This window comes from Bombina bombina, chromosome 1, assembly GCF_027579735.1.
Source record: "Bombina bombina isolate aBomBom1 chromosome 1, aBomBom1.pri, whole genome shotgun sequence".
Classification (NCBI taxonomy): domain Eukaryota; kingdom Metazoa; phylum Chordata; class Amphibia; order Anura; family Bombinatoridae; genus Bombina; species Bombina bombina.
In genome coordinates, this window is record NC_069499.1 from 1,544,853,507 (window position 1) to 1,544,874,068 (window position 20,562).

The following is a 20,562-nucleotide window of genomic DNA, read 5'->3' on the forward strand; positions in this document are numbered from 1 at the left end:
TCCATCCTCTTCTTCCGATGTCTCCCGACTAATGACGGTTCCTTTAAGGGACGTCATCCAAGATGGCGTCCCTCGAATTCCGATTGGCTGATAGGATTCTATCAGCCAATCGGAATTAAGGTAGGAATTTTCTGATTGGCTGATGGAATCAGCCAATCAGAATCAAGTTCAATCCGATTGGCTGATCCAATCAGCCAATCAGATTGAGCTCGCATTCTATTGGCTGATCGGAACAGCCAATAGAATGCGAGCTCAATCTGATTGGCTGATTGGATCAGCCAATCGGATTGAACTTGATTCTATTGCGGGAGGGCCTCGGTTTAGGGGATAATAGGTAGTTTATGGGTGTTAGTGTACTTTTTAGCACTTTAGTTATGAGTTTTATGTTACGGCGTTGTACCATAAAACTCTTAACTACTGACTTTTAAATGCGTTAGGGATCTTGACAGGGTAGGGTGTACCGCTCACTTTTTGGCCTCCCAGGACAGACTCCTAATACCGGCGCTATGGAAGTCCCACAGATAAAAAAATACTTTACGAAGTTTACGTAAGCCGTTTTGCGGTAAGGCCAAAGAAGTGTGCGGTGCCCCTAAACCTGCAAGACTCATAATACCAGCGGGCGTAAAAAAGCAGCGTTAGGACCTCTTAACGCTGCTTTTTTACTCTAACGCACAACTCGTAATCTAGCCGTTATATATTAAAAACGTGTATATTAAACATTAAAATCAGTGTTTACTGGGTAAAGCAATATGACTATAGAGTGGTCTTGCTGAAGAAAGTGATACCAATGGAAGTTGGAAGTTAAATATAATGAAAAAGCCTTTAAAGAAAGCACCAGAGTGAGCTTTCCTACAAAAGAACAATCTGTTAAACCAGAATAATTTTGTTGCTTTTAATCCTTACGGTCTGGGTCACATGTATATTGCAAAAATGTTTCTGTTCAAAACTTAATTTCACCCATGTGGATTCCAATTTTGGATGGAATGTCCCTTTAACTATTTGTCGTTCTGTCTTGTTTGTTGGTGACTGAGATCTTTTGCACAGATGTTTTTAAAAAACAAAAGTCTGAAATATTGTGTTTTAAATAATTATCATATCACCATCTTATATTAGCAGGAATAAACCTTGTTCTGTACACTGATGCACTATGTAAACTTTCCACAGATGTTAAGTATTAGCAATTATTAATTAACACTGATAATTCATTAACGATGTAAAAAGGACCACTGTTTTTTTAGGGCAGACTTAGAGCTTGACATGAGTGGAGCAAGCGCAGTCCCTGGGACCCTTGTCCAGATCAGGGAGAGCAGGCATACTTCCCAACCAGTGACAATCCCACATTATCCGGGACAGTTGGGAGGTATTTAGTATCTATTAATTTATCTATAAATTAATAGATTTTTTTTTTTTTTGCTCCCAGTCTAAGACTAATTATTGCTAGATCTTTTGGAATAGCATATTGATTTATTTGTCTTGGAGTTCTCTCTTTGGTCTTGATAAAGAAAACACTGGTTCCCTATCTAGAGGAAGAAACGCGTAGTAGTGTTTGTTCTGGGTTAACTTTTGATCCAGTATTCATGCAGTGTCGCATGTTTTCGTACCATAGTGTAAGTGTTGCTTGTATGCATTATTTATAAGTATTGTATTGACCATTGTTGTGACTATTTAAAGGTGGTAACTGCAGAACAAGTCTTCATTCCATATGGTTAGAGTTCTTAAGCGACATAAATTGGGTTAGTAATACACTGTAAAGGGACAGAGTAGTGTAAAATTGGTTTTCCCTTAAAGGGACAGTATACACCAATTTTCATATAACTGCATGTAATAGACACTACTATAAGGAAGAATATGCACAATACTGATATATAAATCCAGTATAAAACCTTTTAAAAACATCATTTATGCTTACCAGATAAATTCCTTTCCTTCCTGGCAGGAAGAGTCCACAACTTTATTTCTTACTGTTGGGAAATACAACACCTGGCTACCAGGAGGAGGCAAAGACACCCCAGCCAAAGGCTTAAATATCCCTCCCACTTCCACTATCCCCCAGTCATTTGGCCGAGGGAACGAGGAAAAGCAGGAGAAACATCAGGGTATAAAGGTGCCAGAAGAATAACTTAAAAAAGGAGCCTCCCAACAAAAGTAACGGGCGGGGTCGTGGACTCTCCCTGCCAGGAAAGAAAGGAATTTATCTGATAAGCATACATTATGTTTTCCTTCCATAAGGCAGGGAGAGTCCACAACTTCATTCCTTACTGTTGGGAAAACTATACCCAAGCTCCAGAGGACACTGAAGGAATAACGGGAGAAAACAAAAAAGAGGGGGACCCAATTCAGAGGGCACCACAGCCTGCAAAACTTTTCTTCTGACACTTCTCTGCCACCTCCTATAGTGATGAAAGGCAAATAATGACTGGGGGATAGGGAAGGATATTTAAGCCTTTGGCTGGGGTGTCTTTGCCTCCGACTGGTGGCCAGGTGTTGTATTTCTCAACAGCAAAGAATGAAGTTGTTGACTCTCCCTGCCTTATGGAAGAAAACTGACTTAGAAGCTCCCAGTTTAGCACTGTTGATGAGGTTAGACTGGGACACCCACTGAATTGGGCTTGGTAAACAAAAAGAGCAGACCCCCCTCCCTGCATATAAAAAAACAGATAACATAAACCAGAGCCAGCAGGAGTCTGTAAACGCGCGTATACATCTAACACTGTGGGGCTTGGTTAGGAGTCTAAAAATCAGCACAATGTTCTTAAAAAATAAGCAAAACTATAGATTTTTATAAAAACACTACCAGATGGGCTCTATAAATGGATCATCTACAAAACATTTATGCAAACAAAAATCTAGTGTACCATGTCCTTTTAATGTGTTCTCAATTACCTGTTATACCAGCTGCAAAGTATAAAATGTAATGGGGAAGTACTCATTTATAGGTATTTTATATATTATAAAGCTTTTTTTTTTTTTTTTAAACTGCAACCACCTAAAATGAGTTGGACTTGAAGGGTGAGCAGATAGTCTTATCTTATTACTCTATATAAACACCTTATCTTATCTTGCTCTTTATACACACAGCCCAGAGAACAACTGAAAATAAACACTCCTCGCCCACCCCCACTGGGAGTTTACTTTATTCTGCTGGATCTTGTTTACACAGCTTTTCTTTTCCCATCACTGCAGTATTTAAATTATTAGTATCGATGGTGGTTTCAAACGAAAAAAACCCTGCTTTTTCAAATGACAAACTAAAGGCAATTAAAAATAGGATTTATTACAAAAAGATTATTTTTTCTCTCTAAATTATACAGATGGTAGAGGCTATAAATAACCCTTAACTATTTCTATCCCATACGAAGGTTCAACTAGTATAAAAGGATAAGTATTAATTCCTGAAAGTGCTGTCCTTTCAATTGCTATAATAGGATTAGAATGTACTGTTTACTGAACGTGCTGTACGCTCGCAAATATCATTTGTGAATTGTGATAAATTGACTCTTCTGTTACAATAACTCAGTAACAAATACCTAATACCTCTTGATTTAAATATACAAAGTAAAATCTATATGTATTAAAGTATAAATGTTGTAACATAGTAAATTACTCATTGTATCTGCGACATCCGTGGGATGTCAGTGACTTAAATTCTCATGGGAAAGAAAAAATAAGTCAAAACCTGTAGCCTCAAGCACTTGGCCTCAAAATAGTCTGAAAACCCCTCTCAACAAATAAAATCAACTGCACATCTTTATTCTTCACCTTCCTCCAGCGGAGGCAAAGATAAGACTGCTACAATAGAGGTGTGAGGGCTTGTATAGAGCGCTAGGGGTTTGGGAATCTTTGCATCCTCCTAGTGGCAGGGAGAGTAATTTCCAGGAGTAATAGATTGTGGACTCTTACCACATTTATGAAAGAAATAAAAGTTCTCAGTGATTTTTGTTTTCTTTATAACAGTCAAGCAACACATTGTTTTATTTTACAATAACTGATTACCACTAATAAACCTACCTGATGTAACAATATATTAGTGTAAATAGGCCAAATGTTATAATTTCCCAAATAATTTGTTGTTATTTTTCCGTTAATGAATTGGTAAAGTTAAATGAACATAACTAAGTGCAAATAAGAGTATTTTATGATCGCACGGTCAATTGCATATACAGTAACTGTGGGGTTGATCGCAATCTATCCTGAGATGAATATCAGTATTGATGTGATTACAATCACTCATTTACCATAGTTTCTCGCCATTGAAAACACAATATAAGACTGCAGGGATAAAGCCTGTCATGTTCAAAGTGATTAAAATTCTACAGTGAATGGAACTTGATTAAGTCCAAAATGGCCTTTTTCAAAAAACTTTGACTGGTATATTGGTTTTGCACATTTTGGCTGTACTTATATAATTGTCTAGATTAATTAAGGCTCTATTCCTTATTGGGTGTTCCTGTAATTTACGTATTGGAGCAATCACATTTCAAGCTATAACACCATTTCTGTATTGGGAAACGTTTGGATCTAAGCAGATAGCAGGATAATCGCCCATACGATGCATGGACGGTGATGGCTACAGTATTCACAGTCCCCCTGACCAGGGGTTTTGCACTTTATTTTGGCAACAAAATGGAAATATCAAATTAAACACACAAATGGTGTTGATAAAGTACAAAACTGGCTTTTTGTTAATGATTTGGAATAAGTATATTATCTTGTGCGTGTGCAATACGCTCTGAAAGTCCAGATGCCCTTCCAAATGCCCTTTTTACTATTTTATTTGGGGGGTAGGTTGTGTGGGTGGTGGGTTTTACTGGGGGGGTTGTTTGTATTTTTTTTACAGGTAAAAGAGCTGATTACTTTGGGGCAATGCCCCGCAAAAGGCCCTTTTAAGGGCTATTGGTAGTTTAGTTTAGGCAAAGGGTTTTTTTATTTTGGGGGGGCTTTTTTATTTTAATAGGGCTATTAGATTAGGTGTAATTAATTTAAATATCTGTAATTTGTTTATTATTTTCTGTAATTTAGTGGGGGGGGGGGGTTGTACTTTAGCTAATTTCATTTAATTTAGGTAATTGTATTTAATTTAGTTAATTTAATTATAGTGTAGTGTTAGGTGTTAGTGTAACTTAGGTTAGGTTTATTTTACAGGTAAATTTCTATTTATTTTAGCTAGGTAATTATTAAATAGTTAATAACTATTTAATAACTATTCTACCTAGTTAAAATAAATACAAACTTGCCTGTAAAATAAAAATAAACCCTAAGCTAGCTACAATCTAACTATTTGTTATATTGTAGCTAGCTTAGGCCTAGATTTGGAGTTTGGCGGTAAAAGGGCTGTTAACGCTCCGCGGGCTTTTTTCTGGCCGCACCATAAATTTAACTCTGGTATCGAGAGTTCAAACAAATGCTGCGTTAGGCTCCAAAAAAGGAGCGTAGAGCATTTTTACCGCAAATGCAACTCTCGATACCAGAGTTGCTTACGGACGCGGCCAGCCTCAAAAACGTGCTCGTGCACGATTCCCCCATAGGAAACAATGGGGCTGTTTGAGCTGAAAAAAAACCTTACACCTGCAAAAAAGCAGCATTCAGCTCCTAACGCAGCCCCATTGTTTCCTATGGGGAAACACTTCCTACGTCTGCACCTAACACCCTAACATGTACCCCGAGTCTAAACACCCCTAACCTTACACTTATTAACCCCTAATCTGCCGCCGTCGCTATCGCTGACCCCTGCATTTTTTTTTTAAACCCTAATCTGCCGCTCCATAAACCGCCGCAACCTACGTTATCCCTATGTACCCCTAATCTGCTGCCCCTAACCCCGCCGACCCCTGTATTACATTTATTAACCCCTAACCTGCCCCCCACAACGTCGCCGCCAGCTACTTAAAATAATTAACCCCTAATCTTCCGACCGCAAAGCGCCGCCACCTACGTTATCCCTATGTACCCCTAATCTGCTGCCCCTAACACCGCCGACCCCTATATTATATTTATTAACCCCTAATCTGCCCCCCTCAACGTCGCCGACACCTGCCTACACTTATTAACCCCTAATCTGCCGAGCGGACCTGAGCGCTACTATAATAAAGTTATTAAACCCCTAACCCGCCTCACTAACCCTATCATAAATAGTATTAACCCCTAATCTGCCCTCCCTAACATCGCCGACACCTAACTTCAATTATTAACCCCTAATCTGACGACCGGAGCTCACCGCTATTCTAATAAATTGATTAACCCCTAAAGCTAAGTCTAACCCTAACACTAACACCCCCCTAACTTAAATATAATTTACATCTAACGAAATAAATTAACTCTTATTAAATAAATTATTCCTATTTAAAGCTAAATACTTACCTGTAAAATAAATCCTAATATAGCTACAATATAAATTATAATTATATTATAGCTATTTTAGGATTAATATTTATTTTACAGGCAACTTTGTAATTATTTTAACCAGGTACAATAGCTATTAAATAGTTAAGAACTATTTAATAGTTACCTAGTTAAAATAATAACAAATTTACCTGTAAAATAAATCCTAACCTAAGATATAATTAAACCTAACACTACCCTATCAATAAATTAATTAAATAAACTACCTACAATTACCTACAATTAACCTAACACTACACTATCAATAAATTAATTAAACACAATTCCTACAAATAAATACAATTAAATAAACTATCTAAAGTACAAAAAATAAAAAAGAACTAAGTTACAAAAAATAAAAAAATATTTACAAACATAAGAAAAATATTACAACAATTTTAAACTAATTACACCTACTCTAAGCCCCCTAATAAAATAACAAAGCCCCCCAAAATAAAAAATTCCCTACCCTATTCTAAATTAAAAAAGTTACAAGCTCTTTTACCTTACCAGCCCTGAACAGGGCCCTTTGCGGGGCATGCCCCAAGAATTTCAGCTCTTTTGCCTGTAAAAGAATAAATACAATACCCCCCCCCCAACATTACAACCCACCACCCACATACCCCTAATCTAACCCAAACCCCCCTTAAAGAAACCTAACACTAAGCCCCTGAAGATCTTCCGACCTTGTCTTCACCATCCAGGTATCACCGATCCGTCCTGGCTCCAACATCTTCATCCAACCCAAGCGGGGGTTGGCGATCCATAATCCGGTGCTGAAGAGGTCCAAAAGAGGCTCCAAAGTCTTCCTCCTATCCGGCAAGAAGAGGACATCCGGACCGGCAAACATCTTCTCCAAGCGGCATCTTCGATCTTCTTCCATCCGGTGCGGAGCGGGTCCATCTTGAAGCAGGCGACGCGGATCCATCCTCTTCTTCCGATGTCTCCCGACTAATGACGGTTCCTTTAAGGGACGTCATCCAAGATGGCGTCCCTCGAATTCCGATTGGCTGATAGGATTCTATCAGCCAATCGGAATTAAGGTAGGAATTTTCTGATTGGCTGATGGAATCAGCCAATCAGAATCAAGTTCAATCCGATTGGCTGATCCAATCAGCCAATCAGATTGAGCTCGCATTCTATTGGCTGATCGGAACAGCCAATAGAATGCGAGCTCAATCTGATTGGCTGATTGGATCAGCCAATCGGATTGAACTTGATTCTATTGCGGGAGGGCCTCGGTTTAGGGGATAATAGGTAGTTTATGGGTGTTAGTGTACTTTTTAGCACTTTAGTTATGAGTTTTATGTTACGGCGTTGTACCATAAAACTCTTAACTACTGACTTTTAAATGCGTTAGGGATCTTGACAGGGTAGGGTGTACCGCTCACTTTTTGGCCTCCCAGGACAGACTCCTAATACCGGCGCTATGGAAGTCCCACAGATAAAAAAATACTTTACGAAGTTTACGTAAGCCGTTTTGCGGTAAGGCCAAAGAAGTGTGCGGTGCCCCTAAACCTGCAAGACTCATAATACCAGCGGGCGTAAAAAAGCAGCGTTAGGACCTCTTAACGCTGCTTTTTTACTCTAACGCACAACTCGTAATCTAGCCGTTATATATTAAAAACGTGTATATTAAACATTAAAATCAGTGTTTACTGGGTAAAGCAATATGACTATAGAGTGGTCTTGCTGAAGAAAGTGATACCAATGGAAGTTGGAAGTTAAATATAATGAAAAAGCCTTTAAAGAAAGCACCAGAGTGAGCTTTCCTACAAAAGAACAATCTGTTAAACCAGAATAATTTTGTTGCTTTTAATCCTTACGGTCTGGGTCACATGTATATTGCAAAAATGTTTCTGTTCAAAACTTAATTTCACCCATGTGGATTCCAATTTTGGATGGAATGTCCCTTTAACTATTTGTCGTTCTGTCTTGTTTGTTGGTGACTGAGATCTTTTGCACAGATGTTTTTAAAAAACAAAAGTCTGAAATATTGTGTTTTAAATAATTATCATATCACCATCTTATATTAGCAGGAATAAACCTTGTTCTGTACACTGATGCACTATGTAAACTTTCCACAGATGTTAAGTATTAGCAATTATTAATTAACACTGATAATTCATTAACGATGTAAAAAGGACCACTGTTTTTTTAGGGCAGACTTAGAGCTTGACATGAGTGGAGCAAGCGCAGTCCCTGGGACCCTTGTCCAGATCAGGGAGAGCAGGCATACTTCCCAACCAGTGACAATCCCACATTATCCGGGACAGTTGGGAGGTATTTAGTATCTATTAATTTATCTATAAATTAATAGATTTTTTTTTTTTTTGCTCCCAGTCTAAGACTAATTATTGCTAGATCTTTTGGAATAGCATATTGATTTATTTGTCTTGGAGTTCTCTCTTTGGTCTTGATAAAGAAAACACTGGTTCCCTATCTAGAGGAAGAAACGCGTAGTAGTGTTTGTTCTGGGTTAACTTTTGATCCAGTATTCATGCAGTGTCGCATGTTTTCGTACCATAGTGTAAGTGTTGCTTGTATGCATTATTTATAAGTATTGTATTGACCATTGTTGTGACTATTTAAAGGTGGTAACTGCAGAACAAGTCTTCATTCCATATGGTTAGAGTTCTTAAGCGACATAAATTGGGTTAGTAATACACTGTAAAGGGACAGAGTAGTGTAAAATTGGTTTTCCCTTAAAGGGACAGTATACACCAATTTTCATATAACTGCATGTAATAGACACTACTATAAGGAAGAATATGCACAATACTGATATATAAATCCAGTATAAAACCTTTTAAAAACATCATTTATGCTTACCAGATAAATTCCTTTCCTTCCTGGCAGGAAGAGTCCACAACTTTATTTCTTACTGTTGGGAAATACAACACCTGGCTACCAGGAGGAGGCAAAGACACCCCAGCCAAAGGCTTAAATATCCCTCCCACTTCCACTATCCCCCAGTCATTTGGCCGAGGGAACGAGGAAAAGCAGGAGAAACATCAGGGTATAAAGGTGCCAGAAGAATAACTTAAAAAAGGAGCCTCCCAACAAAAGTAACGGGCGGGGTCGTGGACTCTCCCTGCCAGGAAAGAAAGGAATTTATCTGATAAGCATACATTATGTTTTCCTTCCATAAGGCAGGGAGAGTCCACAACTTCATTCCTTACTGTTGGGAAAACTATACCCAAGCTCCAGAGGACACTGAAGGAATAACGGGAGAAAACAAAAAAGAGGGGGACCCAATTCAGAGGGCACCACAGCCTGCAAAACTTTTCTTCTGACACTTCTCTGCCACCTCCTATAGTGATGAAAGGCAAATAATGACTGGGGGATAGGGAAGGATATTTAAGCCTTTGGCTGGGGTGTCTTTGCCTCCGACTGGTGGCCAGGTGTTGTATTTCTCAACAGCAAAGAATGAAGTTGTTGACTCTCCCTGCCTTATGGAAGAAAACTGACTTAGAAGCTCCCAGTTTAGCACTGTTGATGAGGTTAGACTGGGACACCCACTGAATTGGGCTTGGTAAACAAAAAGAGCAGACCCCCCTCCCTGCATATAAAAAAACAGATAACATAAACCAGAGCCAGCAGGAGTCTGTAAACGCGCGTATACATCTAACACTGTGGGGCTTGGTTAGGAGTCTAAAAATCAGCACAATGTTCTTAAAAAATAAGCAAAACTATAGATTTTTATAAAAACACTACCAGATGGGCTCTATAAATGGATCATCTACAAAACATTTATGCAAACAAAAATCTAGTGTACCATGTCCTTTTAATGTGTTCTCAATTACCTGTTATACCAGCTGCAAAGTATAAAATGTAATGGGGAAGTACTCATTTATAGGTATTTTATATATTATAAAGCTTTTTTTTTTTTTTAAACTGCAACCACCTAAAATGAGTTGGACTTGAAGGGTGAGCAGATAGTCTTATCTTATTACTCTATATAAACACCTTATCTTATCTTGCTCTTTATACACACAGCCCAGAGAACAACTGAAAATAAACACTCCTCGCCCACCCCCACTGGGAGTTTACTTTATTCTGCTGGATCTTGTTTACACAGCTTTTCTTTTCCCATCACTGCAGTATTTAAATAAGAGGCAAAGATAAGACTGCTACAATAGAGGTGTGAGGGCTTGTATAGAGCGCTAGGGGTTTGGGAATCTTTGCATCCTCCTAGTGGCAGGGAGAGTAATTTCCAGGAGTAATAGATTGTGGACTCTTACCACATTTATGAAAGAAATAAAAGTTCTCAGTGATTTTTGTTTTCTTTATAACAGTCAAGCAACACATTGTTTTATTTTACAATAACTGATTACCACTAATAAACCTACCTGATGTAACAATATATTAGTGTAAATAGGGCAAATGTTATAATTTCCCAAATAATTTGTTGTTATTTTTCCGTTAATGAATTGGTAAAGTTAAATGAACATAACTAAGTGCAAATAAGAGTATTTTATGATCGCACGGTCAATTGCATATACAGTAACTGTGGGGTTGATCGCAATCTATCCTGAGATGAATATCAGTATTGATGTGATTACAATCACTCATTTACCATAGTTTCTCGCCATTGAAAACACAATATAAGACTGCAGGGATAAAGCCTGTCATGTTCAAAGTGATTAAAATTCTACAGTGAATGGAACTTGATTAAGTCCAAAATGGCCTTTTTCAAAAAACTTTGACTGGTATATTGGTTTTGCACATTTTGGCTGTACTTATATAATTGTCTAGATTAATTAAGGCTCTATTCCTTATTGGGTGTTCCTGTAATTTACGTATTGGAGCAATCACATTTCAAGCTATAACACCATTTCTGTATTGGGAAACGTTTGGATCTAAGCAGATAGCAGGATAATCGCCCATACGATGCATGGACGGTGATGGCTACAGTATTCACAGTCCCCCTGACCAGGGGTTTTGCACTTTATTTTGGCAACAAAATGGAAATATCAAATTAAACACACAAATGGTGTTGATAAAGTACAAAACTGGCTTTTTGTTAATGATTTGGAATAAGTATATTATCTTGTGCGTGTGCAATACGCTCTGAAAGTCCAGATACCTAGCTTCATTAACTATCACTATTGTACAGTTTCCCGTTAGTGGGTTGGACAGACAGATGTACTGTATATGTATTTGATAGTCATGATATATGTGATAACCGTACAGCTAACATGGAAACCGAAATCACAAGCGCGACATATAGAAATTAAGTTAAGCAATCACATTATTAAAATGTTTGTTTTATTTTTTACTCACATTTTCATGATTAGAAGTTACAATAATTTCATCTTCTTAAACATGATTTTTATAAACAAACATGTATTTGTGAATGGGATTTAAGCGTTTGCTGTTCCATCTAATTTATTCGCAACAAAAGTTCTTTTGCACATATTTTTATAGACCATGTTTATAATCCATGATTTATATTAAAGTATCAAAAATCATGTTCTAAGAATGAGATTTACAGTATCTAGAACCTCATGTGGCCGTCTTCTTGATGAAATTCAATAAAGGCAAACCTCGTTCTCTACAGTGAGGTTTGGAACTTTTGCTGATATTTTCCAACTTGTCACATAGGGGTCTATTTATATATGTGCGGACAGAGATGATCCGCTATAGTGAACCATGTCCGCCACACATAGATAAGCGCAATACCGCCCCCTGCAGATTCACAGCCAATTGGCCGATAGCAGTGGGTGTCAATCAGCTTGATCGTACATGATCGGGCAGATTGCTATACGCCGCCTCAGAGGCAGCGTATGAGTTTAGGAGCAGCAGTCTTAAGACCGCTGCTTCTTAACTCCTGTTTCCAAATCCATTTTAGGAATAACCCCCCCACACACACACGTTTAAAATATCTAAACAATTATCTAAACTGTGCCGGTTCTGACGAGATTTGTCACAGTGACCTGCTCAGGGGCTGCCCTGGAGGAATTATCTTTAAAAAAGGGCAGTCCCTGCGAGTGGTGAGATTTCTCCTGAGAAAGTAATGAAGTTGGCTGGAAAGGGAAACGTCGCTGTGTAGGGTGAAGTTAGCAGTGAGCAGGGGGAGCACTTTAAAAGTTAAATCCTGTATAAAATAAACAAATTGTGCTGCATTCTGTGTATAGCATATTACAATCGCCTCTATTCTTGGATGCATGTGTTTTTCTATTAGGGTATTAAGTATATTGCGTATTTTGTCACAACCCCACAACCTTTTAGTTTGCTAGGAAATACAGAATAATCCGTGGAGCAGAAATGTTGACAATTACACTTGGATTTGAGAGAAAATTTCATACACACCCAAGGAACGCCCATTTCTTTTTTATGACACGATGAATCCACGGATCATCTTAATTACTAATGGGATATTCACCTCCTGGTCAGCAGGAGAAGACAAAGAGCACCACAGCAAAGCTGTTAAATAGCTCCTCCCTTCCCTCCCACTCCAGTCATTCTCTTTGCCTACGTTAGTGATAGGAAGAGGTAAAGTTAGGTGTTAGAAAAGATTCTTCAATCAAGAGTTTATTATTTTTAAAGTAGTGCAAGATTGTGCTGCTTTGTACTAGGGTGTAGCCATAGTCCATATCAGTCTCTTCAGTAGGGCATTGGTGGCTTTAGAGCAATGGGAACTTGTGGGACATAATTCTCACTGCGCCTCCCATATATTGATGCTGCCCTAAATCCAGAATACTTGAGGGATATTTACTCAGGAACTTCTCCTTTCTTCACAGGTCCATAGGAGGGAGAGAACCTCTTAAACCTGATGGACTGCCTGGCTGTATTGCAGACATATGAGGTAAGTGCCACTTTGTTATTCTGGGGCTAATTACACTCAGAGCAGAAGGGAGAACTTTACTTCTCACACACGTAACAATCAAAGGGCTCAAAGGATAGTCGCTTGGTTATTGGGACATACAATCTCTCAGAGTCTGAGGTAACAATGCAGTATTAAGCCGGCGCTGGGGCTAGAAGACATGGATGTTTTATGGCTTGGTGGTTTTAACTCACACGGTGGCTTATTTAAACCAAAATGCCGACCGGGAGAGGAGGTTGCGGTTAGAAACACCCACGAGGGGCGGGACTTCCGATTGCATGCCTTTTCACTGCGCTTCCGTGTTAATAGATTAACGGAGCAGGAAATTTCAGTCTCTGCCTAGAAGCGCATGCTTCTTACTAATACATGCGTTTCTAGAAACGGATAGAGCTGTGACGTATCCCTGTCGAGTCTGGATCGTTTCCTAACAAGAAAAAAGGGGTTTTCAGGTCTTGGAGTCAGGTAGGCACCTCAAAATTGTGTCATTGTGATCAGAATGGACCAAGGGGCCTTGCAAGATGTCAATTGTTCCTTGTGTTTTGATGCAAACGTGGAACCACCAATCCCTTTCTGTTCCTCAGCTATAGAGAAAAGATTTTTTCAGAGCCAAATTTTTCTAAAGCGGATGTTGTCCAGGAGTCTAATGACGAGGTTCAATATATGCCACATCTGTCTCCTCAAGCGTCCCAAATTTTGCCGCCCTCACAAGCAGTGCCCTGCGCTTCCGCTATAGCTCCCGCTGGAGTTACTTTAAGAGACATTGCTTCTCTCATGTCTTCTACAATTTCTGATGCGTTATCTGCTTTTCCAATGTTGCAGGGAAAGCGTAAGAGGAAAATCAGATCTGTGAGCGAGGTTGTTGCGATTTCAGAGGTCTCTTCCCAGAGGCCTGAGGAGGAGGATACTGTAGTAGCATCTGAAGGCGAAGTTTCAGATTCATAAAGTGTAATTCCCCCTGCCGATACTGAGGTTGTATCTTTCAGGTTTAAGCTAGAACACCTCCGTCTGTTACTTAAGGAGGTTTTAGCTACTTTGGACGACAGCGACTCAACGGTAGTTGTTGTTCCTAAGAATTCCAGTAAGCTGAACAAATATTTTGAGGTTCCTTTCTTGACAGATGTTTTTCCAGTCCCAGACCGAGCTTCTGAGGTCATTACTAAGAAGTGGGAGAGGCCGGGTATACCTTTTTCTCCATCTCCTATATTTAAGAAGATGTTTCCCATAGCTGACTCTATTAAGGAGGCTTGGCAAACAGTTCCCAAGGTGGAAGGTGCCATTTCCACTTTAGCTAAGAGAACTACTATTCCTATAGAGGATAGTTGTGCTTTCAAAGACCCTACGGACAAAAAGTTAGAGGGTTTACTCAAGAAGTCACTAGTGCGGTGGCATATTGGTTCGATGCATTGTCTGATGCCATCAGGATGGAAACTTCTTTGGATGAGATCCATGATAGAATAAAAGCTCTTAAACTAGCTAATTCCTTTATCACGGATGCTTCCCTTCAAGTTATTAAACTGGGATCGAAGATTTTGGGTTTCTCTATCCTAGCCCGCAGAGCATTATGGTTAAAACCTTGGTCTGCGGATGTGTCCTCTAAATCTAAGCTTCTAGCTATTCCTTACAAGGGGAAGACCTTGTTTGGACCTGGCTTGCCTGAGATTATCTCTGATATCACAGGGGGGTAAGGGTCATCTTCTCCCCCAAGATAAGAGAAACAAAAAAAGGGACGACAGAGCAATTTTCGTTCCTTTCGAAATTTCAAAGGAAATTCTTCCTCTTCTGCATCCAAACAGGAACAGGCTAAGCCTGCATAGAGACCCAATCAATCTTGGAATAAGGGAAAACAATCCAAGAAGCCTGCTGTTGAGTCTAAGACAGCATGAATGGCACGGCCCCGATCCGGGACCAGATATTGTAGGGGGCAGATTTTCCTTTTTCACTCAGGCTTGGGTTTGAGACATCCAGGATCCCTGGGCAATAGAAATTGTGTCCCAGTGATACAAGTTAGAGTTCAAAAGTCTTCCCCCCAGAGGCAGGTTTCTGCTTTCAAGATTTTCTGCAGACCAGACAATGAGGATGAATTATGAAAGGTCTTGCGGACCTGATCCGACAGTGCGGATCAGGTCCGCAAGACCTCGCTGAATGCAGAGAGCAATACGCTCTCCGTATTCAGCATTGCACCAGCAGCTCACAAGAGCTGCTGGTGCAACGCCGCCCCCTGCTGACTCGCGGCCGCCAGCAGGGGGTGTCAATCAACCAGATTGTATTAGATCGGGTTGAATTGCGGCGATTCCTGTCCGCCTCATCAGAGCAGGCGGACAGGGTTATGGAGCAGCGGTCTTTAGACTCGCCAGAAACACGGCCCTTCAAGCTCCATATGGAGCTTGATAAATGGGCCTTAAAAAGAGAGGCGTTCTTACACTGCGTAAGAGACCTTTCCAACCTAGGAGTGATTGTTCCTGTTCCAGTACAGGAACAGGGTCTGGCATTCTATTCCAATCTATTTATGGTTCCCAAAAAAGAGGGAACCTTCAGGCCAATTTTAGATCTCGAAAGTCTAAACAAATTTCTCAGAGTACCGTCCTTCAAGATGGAAACTATTTGTTCCATTCTTCCTTTGATCCAAGAGGGTCAATTTATGACAACTGTGGATTTAAAGGATGTGTACCTGCATGTTCCCATTCACAGGGAGCTTCACAAGTTCCTAAGGTTTGCTTTTCTGGACAAACACTTCCAGTTCGTGGCTCTTCCTTTCGGTCTTGCCACAGCTCCCAGAATTTTCACAAAGATTCTGGGATCTCTGTTGGTGGTGCTTTGATTAAGGGGCATTGCAGTGGCGCCCTATCTGGACGACATCCTAGTCCCGGTTCCATCATTACAGCAAGCGAGGTCCCACACGGACATGGTGTTATCCTTCCTGCGATCTCACGGGTGGAAGGTAAATTTGTAAAAGAGTTCCTTAGTCCGAAATACAAGGGAAACTTTCTTGGGAACTATAATAGATTCTCTATCAATGAAGATTTTTCTGACAGATGTCAGGAAATCAAAGATTATCAATACTTGTCGAGTCCTTCAGTCCACTCCTCGGCCATCTGTGGCTCGATGTATGGAGGTAATCGGGCTGATGGTGGTGGCAATTGACATCATCCAATTTGCTTGGTTCCATCTAAGATTAGTATGCTCAGGCAATGGAACAGAGATTATACCAATTTGTCTCCTCGAATACTAATGGAGCAGGAGACGAGGGATTCTCTTCAGTGGTGGTTGTCTCTGGATCATCTCTCCCAGGGAACCTGCTTCCGCAGACCATCCTGGGTGATTGTGACAACAGACGCCAGCCTTCTGGGATAAGGGCAGTCTGGGGTTCCCTAAAGGCCCAGGGAGTTTGGACTCAGTCAGAGTCTGTTCTTCCTATAAACATCCTGGAGCTGAGAGTGATCTTCAATGCTCTTCTGGCCTGGCCTCAATTAGCCTCGGTCCAGTTTATCAGGTTCCAGTCGGAAAACATGACTTCAGTGGCTTACATCAATCATCATGGAGGAACGAGGAGTTCCTTAGCAATGACAGAGGTAACCAAGATAATTCAGTGGGCGGAGGCCCATTCTTGTTGCCTGTTGGTGATCCACATCCCAGGGGCGGACTTCCTGAGCAGGCAGACCTTTCATCCGGGGGAGTGGGAACTCCAGCCTGATTCTCAAGTGGGGTCAGCCGGAATTAGATCTCATGGCATCTCAACAGAATGCCAAGCTCCCGAGATACGGGTCGAGGTCCAGGGATCCCCAGGCGGAACTGATAGATGCTCTGGCGGTTCCTCAGACTAGCATACCTATTTCCTCCGTTTGCTCTCCTACCTCAGTAATTGCTCGAATCAAGCAGGAGAGGGCATCGGTGATCCTCATTGCTCCTGCTTGGCCTCGGAGGATTTGGTATACAGACCTGGTGGACATGTCATCTCTGCCACCTTGGAGACTTCTGTTGAGGAAGGACCTTCTAATTCAAGGGCCCTTCCTTCACCTAAATCTAGTTTCTCTGAAGCTGAACGCTTAATTTTATCCAAGCGGGGGTTTCTGACTCGGTCATAGAGACCATGATTCAGGCTCGTAAGCCTGTAACTAGGAAGATTTACCATAAGATTTGGCGTAAATATCTCTATTGGTGTGAATCCAAGGGCTACTCATGGAGTAGAGTTAGGATTCCTAGAATTTTGTTTTCTCTCCAAGAAGGTTTGGAGAAAGGTTTATCGACTAGTTCCCTAAAGGGTCAAATCTCTGCCTTATCTATTTTGTTACACAAACGTATGGTGGATGTCCCAGATGTACAATCATTTTGTCAGGTCTTGGTTAGGATTAGGCCTGTGTTCAAACCAGTTACTCCTCCATAGAGTCTTAATTTAGTTCTCAAAGTTCTTCAAGGGGCTCCGTTTGAGCCTATGCATTCCTTAGATATTAAGTTGTTATCGTGGAAGGTTTTATTTCCTGTTGCTATTTCTTCGGCTCGTAGAGTGTCAGAGCTCTCGGCATTGCAGTACTTTCCATTCAGATAAGGTAGTTTTACGTACTAAATTAGGATTTCTTCCTAAAGTTGTTTCTGATCGGAACATTAGTCAGGAGATTGTTGTTCCTTCCTTGTGTCCTAATCCTTCTTCTCAGAAGGAACGTCTTCTGCACAATTTGGATGTGGTCCGTTCTTTAAAGTTTTACCTGCAGGCGACCAAGGACTTTCGCCAGTCTTCTTCTTTGTTTGTGGTTTTCTCAGGAAAACGTAAGGGACAGAAAGCTATGGCTAGTTCTCTTTCTTTTTGGCTGAAGAGTATCATACATTTTGCATATGAGACTGCTGGACAGCAGCTGCCAGAGAGAGTTGCGGCTCATTCTACGAGGGCTGTTGCTTCCTCATGGGCATTCAAAAATGAGGCTTCTGTGGAACAGATTTGCAAGGCTGCAACTTGGTCCTCTCTTCACACTTTTTCAAAGTTCTACAAATTTGACACTTTTGTGAGAAAGGTTTTTTGCTGCTTTTGGGAGAAAGGTTCTTCAACAGTGGTGCCTTCTGTTTAGGTTCCCTGTCTTGTCCCTCCCGTATCATCTGTGTACTCTAGCTTGGGTATTGAATCCCATTAGTAATTAAGATGATCCAGGGACTTATCGTGTCATAAAAAAGAAAAGAAAATTTATGCTTACCTGATAAATGTATTTCTTTTTTGACACGATGAGTCCACGGCCCGCCCTGTTTTTGTAAGACAGGTTGTTGGTTATTATAAACTTCAAACACCTCTGCACCTTGGTTTTTCCTTTATATCCTTAACTTCGGTCTAATGACTGGAATGGGAGGGAAGGGAGGAGCTATTTAACAGCTTTGCTGTGGTGCTCTTTGCCTCCTCCTGCTGACCAGGAGGTGAATATCCCATTAGTAATTAAGATGATCCGTGGACTCATTGTGTCAAAAAAGAAATAAATTTATCAGGTAAGCATAAATTATCTTTTTCAGCGCATTTTACAATAAAACAACAATAACTCTTTGTATTTTGAACTTATAAGTAAACACTTCTGTGTGTTTTTTGCGTATCCAGTGTACTTAAATTACAATTTACGCTGTGCATATTTAGTATGATTTATTCCTGTGTAATTTACATACAACATTTTCGTTGACGCGTTCAGCTAGCTCCCAGTAGTGCACTGCTCCTCCTTCAATGAAGGATACCAAAATAAGCAAGCAAATTTGATAATTGAAGCAAATTGAAAAGTTATTTCAAATAGTATTATCTGAATCACACAAGAAAAAAATTGGGTTTCATGTCTCTTTAACAATACAATTATTTCCTGCATATTTATGTGTGAATGGATAAATTATTTGTTTTGTATGATTTTTAAATTAGGATTGTGCACTTTTGTAATGTATGCATCTCCACATCCGAAAAATGCAGTATACGCCCCTTAGCGAGTCATCGTGGGTAGGCTCAGAAGCAGCAATACACTACTGAGAGCTAGCTGCTGATTGGTGGCCATACATAGATATAATGCCTCTTGTCATTGGTTCACCCAATGTTTTCAGCTTACTCCCAACAGTGCACTGCTGCTCCATCAACAAAAGATACTAAGAGAATGAAGCAAATTTAATAATAGGAGGCCGATTTATTAAAGTGCGAGCAGACATAATACAATGTAGTGTATCATGTCCGCCGCTCATCGATAAATGCCGACAGCATACGCTGTCGGCATTTATAATTGCACAAGCAGTTCTGGTGAACTGATTACGCAATGCAGCCCCCTGCAGATTCACGGCTAATCGGCCGCTAGCAGGGGGTGACAATCAGCCCGATCGTAGCGGATTGATGTCCACAGTCTCAGAGCAGGCAGACAAGTTATGGAGCAGCGGAAGGCTCGCACGGAAACAGGGGCATCAAGCTCCATTCGGAGCTCAATAATTTGGCCCCTAGATATAAATTGGAAAGCTGTTTAAAATGGTATGTTTTATCTGAACCATGATACAAAATGTTTGGGTTTTGTGTCCCTTTAACTGGCAATCCCCATTGAAAATTCAACCTGGGACAATTCCTTTTTCCACAGCTGATTTACTGTAAAAGAAAAGCCAATTTATCACAACTCGCAGATGATATTTACTAGCCTAAAGCACTTTCAGTAAGCAGTACACCACAATTCCATTATACCAATTGCAAGTACAGTATTTCAGTAAGCAGTACACCACAATTCCATTATACCAATTGCGAGTACAGTATTTCAGTAAGCAGTATTTTGCAATCCCATTAAACTAGTTGGAAGTTGGGAGGGGACAGAAATACATAAGGGTTATTTATAGCATCCCCATCCCATTTAATTTAGGAACATACTCTTTTTATAATGAATGCTTTGTTTTAGCAATTCTTGGTAATCAACTACAAACATCATGTACCAGTAAGAACTGTCTCTGTATTCATTTGTGGCATCTTTTCCCAATTATAAACATATAGGGGCCGATTTATCATTTGTCTGGCGGACATGATCTGCTGTAGCGAACATGTCTGCCAGACATCGATAAATGTCAACGGCATACACTGTCGGCATTTATCATTACACAAGCAACTGTTTGTGCAATGCCACCCCCTGCAGATTTGCAGCCAATCGGCCGCTAGCAGGGGGTGTCAATCAACCTGATCGTATGCGATCGGGCGGATTTCTTTCTGCCACCTCAGAGGCGGAGTTAAGATCGCTGCTTCTTAACTCCTGTTTCCGGCGAGCCTGAAGGCTTGCGCGGAAACAGGGGTATTTGGCCCCATTCGGGCCATGATAAATCGGCCTCATAGCATGTGTATAATAAAATAACCGAATACTATAGTGTGACATAACTGTTGATGAGCA

General features: G+C 40.4%; 1 protein-coding gene across 1 annotated transcript in view; it reads right to left on the minus strand.

Moving 5' to 3' along the window:
- The window catches only part of GRIN2C (glutamate ionotropic receptor NMDA type subunit 2C), a 166,064-nt gene that overhangs the window by 129,111 nt on the left and 16,391 nt on the right, over positions 1-20,562 (minus strand). The window lies entirely within an intron of this gene.